The sequence below is a fragment of the Lycium barbarum genome, chromosome 12 (assembly GCF_019175385.1).
Source record: "Lycium barbarum isolate Lr01 chromosome 12, ASM1917538v2, whole genome shotgun sequence".
Taxonomy (NCBI): Eukaryota; Viridiplantae; Streptophyta; class Magnoliopsida; order Solanales; family Solanaceae; genus Lycium; species Lycium barbarum.
Genome location: NC_083348.1, coordinates 61698193 through 61707500, shown reverse-complemented (window position 1 = coordinate 61707500; position 9308 = coordinate 61698193).

Sequence of the window (9308 nt, the reverse complement as noted above, 5' to 3'; positions counted from 1 at the left end):
TCCGGGAAGAATCAGGTACACAATTCCCCATATATTATGTGAGTAGAACTTTAGGGGATGCGGAGACCCGTTATCCCCATCTTGAAAAATTGGCATTAGCATTGGTAAGTGCTTCTAGAAAGCTCAAACCTTACTTTCAATGCCATCCGATTTATGTAGTGACTACTTATCCTCTAAAGAACATCATGCATAAATCGGAATTATCAGGTATATTAACTAAATGGGCCGTAGAAATTAGCGGATATGATATCGAATATAAGCCTCGGACGGCCATCAAGTCCCAAATTTTGGCCGATTTCGTAGCAGACTTCACCCTAGCTATGGTCCCCGAGGTTGAGAAAGAACTTCTGCTTACCTCGGAAAAAGTTTCGGGTATTTGGTCGTTACACACGGACGGGGCTTCGAACCTCAGAGGATCCGAATTAGGAATCGTCCTTAGAACTCCCGCCGGGGATGCCGTTCGACAATCCGTTAGAACTATTAAGTTGACTAACAATGAAGCCGAGTATGAGGCTATGATTGCAGGTTTGGAATTAGCTCGTAGTATGGGGGCTGAAGTAATCGAAGCAAAATGCGACTCTCTCTTGGTCGTTAACCAGGTGAATGGCATCTTCGAGGTTAAGGACGAACGAATGCAAAAGTATCTGGAAAAAATCCAAGTGATACTGCACCGGTTTAAAGAATGGACCATGCAGCATGTACTAGGGAGCAAAACAGCGAAGCCGATGCATTGGCCAATTTGGGCTCTTTAGTCGAAGGGGAAGAGATTAACCCCGACACCATGGTACAATTAATGAATTTAGCGATAGAATCCGGGCATGCTGAAATAAACACGATGGGTCTAACGTGGGATTGGCGCAACAAGTACGTCGACTAGTTGCAGGATGGAAAGCTCCCAAGTGACCCAAAGGAATCACGGTCATTAAGGACAAAGCAGTACGATTCTGCCTAGTGGACGGCCAATTGTATCAACGGTCTTTCTTCGGGCCCTTGGCCAAATGTTTGGGTTCCGAAGAAACCGATTATGTCATGAAATAAGTCCACGAGGGGACCTGCGGAAACCACTCCAGTGCAGAAGCATTAGTCCAAAAAATTATCAGAGCCGGTTATTATTGGAACCGGATGGAGGAAGATTCGAAGCATTTTGTTCAGAAATGTGATGGGTGTCAAAGACATGCCCCAATGATTCACCAACCGGGGGAGCTGCTACACTCGGTGATGTCACTTTGGCCCTTCATGAAGTGGGAAATGGACATTGTTGGTCCACTGCCATGGGCACCAGGTAAGGCACGTTTTATTTTGTTCATGACTGACTATTTCTCTAAATGGGTTGAAGCGCAGGCCTTCGAAAAGATTCGAGAAAAGGAGGTTATTGACTTCATATGGGACCACATTATCTGTCGTTTCGGCATCCCGGCCGAGATAACTTGTGATAGTGGTCCTCAGTTCGTTGGTAGCAAAGTCAATGATTTCCTCGAAGGATTGAAGATCAAGAAAATTGTATCAACCCCGTATCACCCAAGTGCTAACGGACAGGCAAAATCCACAAATAAAACAATAATTCAAAATCTAAAGAAAAGACTTGAACATCGAAGTATCACTGGAGGGAGGTGCTCCCGGAGGTTTTATGGGCTTACAGAACCACAGCAAAATCAAGCACGAGAGAAACACCTTTCTCGTTGGTCTACGGGGCTGAATCCCTCATCCCCGTAGAGGTCGGCGAACCGAGTCTCTGGTTCAAATACGCCACCGGTGAATCAAACGAGGAGGCCATGGCCGTAAAACTCGACCTCACGGATGAAATTCGCGAAAATGCATTGGTCTGAATTGCAGCCAGAAACAGAGAATGGAAAGGTACTACAACCGGAGGGCCAATTTTCGACATTTCCAAGTTGGGGACTTGGTGCTTCGGAAAGTTACTTTGAACACCAAGAATCCCAATGATAGTAAGTTGGGTCCGAATTGGGAAGGGCCATACAAGATAACCGGAATAACGGGTAAAGGGTCGTATCAGCTGGAATCCATGGACGGACAACGGTTTGCGCAATAACTGGAACGTGGAGCATTTGAAGAGATACTACTGCTAAGGTATGGACGTTTGCCCTTGTGCTATATTTTGCTTATCCTTCTTTTTCGCAAGAATTCAAGTACCAGATGAAGCTAGGTGTTAGGTCTGAAAACACGTGTTGCACTCTTTTCATTAGTACGGTTTTGTCCCAAAATGGGTTTTCCGACAAGGTTTTTAATGAGGCAACAAGTACAACGTGTTACTTGATAAAAACAAAGTTAAGTATCCAGAAAATCGGGGGTATACCCTACGAGTGGGACTGGATAGTGCTTATCCGATCATGCAGCTCGGATAAACACTAGGGGACTACCATACCCACATCGAAGCTTACCCCGATAAACAGAAAATGAAGCAGCTCAACAAAGCAGAACGTCGTTGGGTCCTCGAAATTTTGTTTCTCACCCCCTTCCAAAACCGAACCTTCCGTATTAGGTTTCGATGTAAGGACCAAACAATCAAAATGAATCGTGTCCACTTAGTATTTGCTACGGCAAAAACAAAAGGAAACAGACGAAATTCTCATATCATATACATACAAATACTTGCAATACAAAGATTATTGAAAATTCAGATTATTGCATTTCGGACATGTCTTCTTGTTAAAAACCCTACCCCGGTGATTACCGCCGAATTTCGGCATCGCTTTATTCATATAACCTACTCCGGGGACTACAATCGATATTCGACAAAGGCAACAAAGTCACATTGAACCAAGCCAAAATCTTTAACAGCCTCGAATGGGGACTGCTATATCAGAATTTTCTAAGGATGGGATTCAGGTGTCCGAACCTAATCCATGATAAATAAACTGGCGAAAAAATATCGGCTCTAAAATGCCTAATGTGATTCGGAGACGTCTAAATTCACAGAGCATAATGAAGTCCCATGGGCAAACAACTTGATCAAATCCCCGGACAAATTATACCGAACAAAGTGAAAAGCCGATATCGAGGCATAACCCGGAAAAATATGTCCGAGCAAAAGTCATAATCGACACAGATCAAAGAATAAAGAAAGTCAACAAGAAAAATGTACATTCCATATATGTAAGTTTTTTTACACCTGAAATTCCTACGAAGTTGAAAAACAAAAATAAAGCCAAAAAGGAAAAGTCAAAATAAAGGCTAAGTGTAGGCCCTGATCTATCCGGTGCAGCTGGATCCAGAATGCTCGGATACTGTCCGCTCGGAATCTTTGGAGTCAGTATCGAGGGCTCTTTTGGCTTCTTCCTCGGTCCTTTTATCTTCGAGTATTAGGGCCTGGAGATCCGCAAAACCATGCTCGGCTTGCTCAAGGGTGGCCCTTCGGGACTCCCACCGTTCATACTCCACCGCAATTGTGGTATGAGCCTCGGTATCCTCCACACTCCTAAGGGCTTCAGCCAAATAGGACTTAGCCTGGGCCAGCTTGGCCACTAATTCATCTCTCTCTTCATCGAGGATTCTTTGAATTTGAGTGGCCGACTCAAGTTCGGCTTTGAGAAGGTCATTAGCCTCGGCTGTCTGCTCGAGTTTGGTTTTCAGCTTGTCGCATATCCGGGCCCTGTCCTCGGCTTTTTGCTCGAATACCCTCATCCTCTCCTTATACTTAGCACTCTCGGATTCAAGCAGCCGATGCCTCTCGGCCATGTTCACGGCGACAGTCTTGACCGAATCAAGTTGCCCCCGGAGTTGAGAGATAGTGGCTTCGAGTTCACCAAGCCTCGAAGAAAAACGAGCATTATCTTAGCTAAGGCTGACCTTATCCGCTTCCAGAAGCCGGTTCTTCTCGACCATCCCAGCTAACTCATCCTTTAACCGAAGGTTTTCGGCTTTCGCTGCTTCGAGCTCGGGCTGAAGGTTGGAAAGGGCAGCAGCTCGGTTCAATTGATCCTTCTTCACTTGCAAAAGGTGCTGGAACTTCTCTGTTTCCCGACCCTGGGCGTCCAGCTGGCCCTGAAAATCGTCAACCTCTTGCTGAGCACGGATAAAGGCTTCATTGATGAGCACCACGCTCTGTGAAAGAAACAAGACATTTAAACTTGGATAAAACGTGAAGGAAAAGTTCACATCGTACTATGGAAAGATAGGCTGATAAGCTTACCCGGTTACCCGCGTGCATGCCCTCGTTAATAAGACTCTGCCAGGGGACCACGGTCATCTTCCGCTTATCCGAATCCGAGACGAGGGGCCTTAGGTAGCTTGCAACCCCCATGGGACGCGATAAAAAACTGCAGTCCTCGGGGACAGTAATCACGGCCGATCTCGTCCTTTTAGGTTCCACACTCGGGGCCGGGATGATGCGCACTAGGATATCTCTTGCACCAGTTTCGGTGGACCGGCTAGCTACCCTCGTGACTTGAGGGATAGGGCGATGTCCGAAACCGGCAGCTTCCTCGGTAACAGGAGGAGTATCCGAGAACATATCATCAAAGTTATCCGACCTCGAAGTTGGAGTCGGAGAAGCTGGAGTTGGAGAAGTTGGAGCAGCCTCAACTGTCTCGTTAGAGGCAGGGACCTCGAAGGTTGCAGCAGTTTCGTCACCAGGCAGTGGACCAGCATCCATCGGAGCTTCGGTCTCAGGGATCGGCTCAGCCCTCTGATCGGCTTCGGCAGCTGGTGCATGCCCGGACCTTCTGGTCCTTTGCAGAGGGGTCTCCTTGGATGAAGCATCACCTGAAATGTCAACATATTCAATCGACCTTAGAGGAGTCAAGTAAATAACTCCTTCCCTACCTGTGTGCAATCCCGGTGCTGACGGTCCTTCCTCGGCTGAAGGAAGTGGTGGAATGGTGGTGTCTTCCTCCGGAATAGAAGCAACAGAAGGGGCCACACCGATCCTCCGAACGAGAAAATTGGGCTCTGTTTCATCTCTTAGAGTCCGAACGATGCTTCTGGTCCTCTTCTTCGGTTTCTACCCTTTATCCGAGGGCTTTCTTCCCCTTTTGTTGGCAGTAGCAATGATACGGGATGTGCCCGCCGAATCAAATTCAGGAGCTGGCGCAGCTGGCTCGACTGTTGGCTCCGGTCTGGGTTCCACCGAACCTTTGGGTAAACTTGAATACCAAAGAGGTTACAAAAAAGGGGAAAGGAAAAGGTAGAAAATGCAATAAATTCCGACCCAAGCTTAGTATTACCGTGGTTTTGAGTGACCCATCGGCCACGCGACAGGAGTCCCCATGGTCGTGCTTCATGGGTGTGTTAGCTAAGGAGAGCACCAACCCATTCATTCATGTTCCGAACAGTCAGAGGCATCCATGCCACGGCTGGTATAAAGAAAGGGACAAATCGTGTTAATATAAAAGAACAAGCGTTTGACAAAGCATTCAAAGGTAACTATTAAAAGAACTGAGAAACTTACGATTATCATTCCACCTCTCCGGAAAGGGCATATAGTTGGCCAGAATAATGTCCGCGGTCCTCACCCGGATGAAGCGCTCTAGCCAATCTCGGTCTCTGTCTTCATCCCTCTTCGAAAAGATAGGGTTCCGGCTTCGCTTGGCGAGTTTTATCACACCCCCTCGGAACAACCTCGGGGAATATAATCGGATGAAGTGAGCCATCGTAAACTCCTTCTTCACGTTGTTGGCCAACAGCTGGAGGCAGGCCACGGTCCTCCAGACTATCGGACCAATCTGGGCCAAGGTTACATTATATGTCTAGTGCATATCCAAAATAATCGGGTCGATTGGGGGGTCGAGCTTGAGTGTAAAAGGATAGGTGTAAATGTACAGGAAGCCCTCCAGATGATCGGTGATCGATTCATAGGGTCCGGTGGCAAACACTTGCACCGGACGGTTATCCCAACAGCAATCAGCCCGGACTTGATCAAGTTAGTCCTCGGTAATGGTCGATGGATACTGTCTTACTGAACCCTCTATCAGCAACCGGAGAAGGCTTTTCAACTTTAAACTCCTTGTTATAGTTGGGTTTGGACGGTACAATGTGCAAAGCAGTGGGCTCAACGACGGTTTTTCCCTTGGGTTGTGAAGTTTCCTCGGTTCCTTAAGAAGAAACCCAGAGAATATCCTGGGAGGTGGTTTCGGTGTTAGCAGACATTTGAATTAGATAATGAAAAGGAAGGTTCGGTGAACTCGATGAGGGAGAAGGAACAAGTTACAAAAATAAAGAGTAAAGAAGTAGTTGAGAGAAAATTTCAAAATGGCAAAATGAGAGAAGAAGCAGATTAGCACTTTCAGTCAGAAGAACGGCAGTAGAGAAGTTGACGAAGTTGGCCTTTTTATGATCGAAACAAATAGGAATGGGGATGATCACGATCAAAGAAGAAAATTGAAGAGAAAGAAGATCAGTGGGTGAAAGAAGTGAAGAGGAGGAAGTGAAAATGGTGAAAAGAGGGGGTTAAAGGCCTTATATAGGCATGGGAACCGAGACGGTTACAGATCTCAGCCAACCGGGGGATGCCACGTGTCCCACAATTAATGAGACGTGATTTGAAACGACGTGCGTTACGGCAGTTACCAAAGTTGGCCGTTCGGGATGAGACACGTGGCTGATGGCAGAGGGACGTGACATAACTGTTCCCGCCAAAATGGAAAGATAAGAACGAGCTTATGGAACCACCGGTTTTGTGACTCATCCACTTCCCGTTACTCCTGTAAAACTACGGTCCGGAAAGCGTGGGGACTATTTGTATACGGTAAAAGCAGGATATATGCAAGACCGATGAGACCGGGGACCGGAGATTAAAAGAGACAGGCATGGTCACCGAGTCTACCCTTAGAACTGATGGAATTGCACCGGCTACGGCTGACCTGAGAAAAGTGAAGCAAATCTGTTTGGTCTGATATCTCTGGACCAAACTCGGCATCATAGCCAGTCCGGTTTCTCCAAGACCGAGTTGATCGTGGCTGTTAGTCTGGTTTCTCCATGACCGAGTTGATCGTGGTCGTTAGTCCGGTTGATCAGTTACAAAATTGCCACGCGTCAAGACCGTTCTGCCGCATTGTACTGCCAATCGTACGGGTGTCAGACCGTACGGCCCAACCTTATCCTTTTAGGGTTTTCTTTATTCTAAAAGGGCTTTATGTTGTATGCAAGGCCCATAAGGCAAAACTATAAATAGGGGGCATTTCCTTACTTTTAAGGGCTAGCTAGTTGGAATCTAGAGCATTGTAATAGCAAGTCAAAATATTATTTCTCTCTTTAGTCCGAATCTGTGGAGTATTATTGTTTCGCTTCACTCTTCTAATATCATTTTACTTAATCATTCATAGCAACATATGCAATGTGTTTATCCAAGTTATAACGCATATGTTCATATCTACAAACCATTGTATACGAATATCCACATATATATATATACATAGTCCCTCAAAAACCAGAATAGATTAAAGCTTGTCCACATATCCTATACCTCACTTACACATTCAATTGATTACCTAATTTCGGGGTAAACAGAATTAATTAACCATCTTATCGCATTCTTGTTGCGTCAAATGAACTCCTAGAAAGATAAGAAGGAAACTATGTAAAGTTTGTTGTCTGAATATTGGTTAGACTTCAAAGTTTGGTTTGGTAATTGCGTACGGACAATAACGAAAGGAGATACATGTAATTAGCTAAACGAAAGGAGATGCACGTGATTAATTGGAAGAAATGTAGTGGTTCAAAAAGAATATGTTGCAACACTGGAGATAAAGGGAGCTTCGCTTGAAAATTGTAAGGAGATGCACGTGATTATTTAAATACTAAGAAGCAACAACAAAAGGGAACTCACATGGGAGATATTCCAATAGGTCGAGTATTAGCTAGGGTGTTGAAAGCTCACAAGCTGGAATGGAAGCTGCTCTAGATTTGCGTCCCAATCCGAATGGGAATGAGGGTAGTCCGTCGGGTAATAGTAAGAATAAGGCAGTTCATTCTATTAATGGCAACGAAATCAGGAGGTTTTGGTTGGAAATGTGCAAGAGGTGTGCAACTGGCCAAAATCAACGTAACGAGCTATCTAGATTTGTGGATACGGGTGTTGCGACTAAGAGTTTCGACGGTTTTCAAGCATGCTAGAGATGATTTTGGAGGTAAGGGTTGGACAGTGGTCTCACGCAAACAATATATTACTCCTCAAATTGGCAAAGAACTTAATGTGACAAAGAAACAAGGCCTTGCAACAACGAACATTGTGTGTCCTAACACTTATGAGGCTCTTTCAGGTAGAGCGAATCACCAATCAGGTTTGGGCAGTCCTAAATGTCAAATTACATATCCGGAGTTGGCAAACATGAACACAACAACAAGTTGCAAGCTTGGTTTGTCCCGTCCCCTTATTGAATTTGTTGATGGTCACATTGAACACTTCAGCGTTTGAGATCCCTACTCACTCTATGGAGTCATTGGGTGAGCAACATGATGACTCTGGGCAGCAACTAATGTCCACAAGAAATGACCAAGACGTGGATAAGAGTGTGGCCTCCACTTCAGCATATTCAAGCAACAAGGTTGAAACGAAGAGTGAACAAAAAGGTGGTACGAGTGTGAAGAGCTAGGCAGACATGATGGAGGAGGAGGGGCTGGTCTCATCCCCTCCAACACGCAACAAGTTGAGTCTAGTAGCCCCAACAATTGTGTCAAGTCGTGCCAGAGTTCTTCCATCTTTAGTCATGAGGCAGCTTGTGGTTCAAACATGCACCTTTGAATGTAAGTGTTCCAAATATCCAATTGACCTATACTAATGTTCTTCATGCTTTAGTTTCACATGATATGAAAACTTTGAAGGCTATGGAAGTATGGATAATCCTACTAAAAGAAAGAGAGGAATTACTAGAGTTTAGGAGAGACTTCAATGTTTCTGAAGCATGATGGTCTCTTCTAAGATGACAATTTATGTTTGGAAAAACTATACAAACTGCCCATTTAAAACAAAATAATTACTTAAATTTGCCCCCATACTAACTATTTACGCGGATGGCCATAAAAGTGAAATTGTTCACCCGAAATACACCAAATCTACAGCAGCCCTTTTTCGCTGATGACGTCATCCGCACTCTTCCTCCTTTTTTTTTTTTTCCTTTTCTATTTAAATGGTTTTGGACTGCGAGAATGCCACAGTGCTTTACATTTGCTCATTGTTGCGCGTAAATTGTTATATTTGTTATGAAATATTAAATGTGGATGTCCACCATTCTAGAAATAAATTTTCACTTCCACTACACAAATATAATGCCTCTTCCATTATCTTCCACCATCTTAATGGTTCTTCCATTATCTTTCACCATTTTAATGGTTCTTCCATTATCTCATATTTT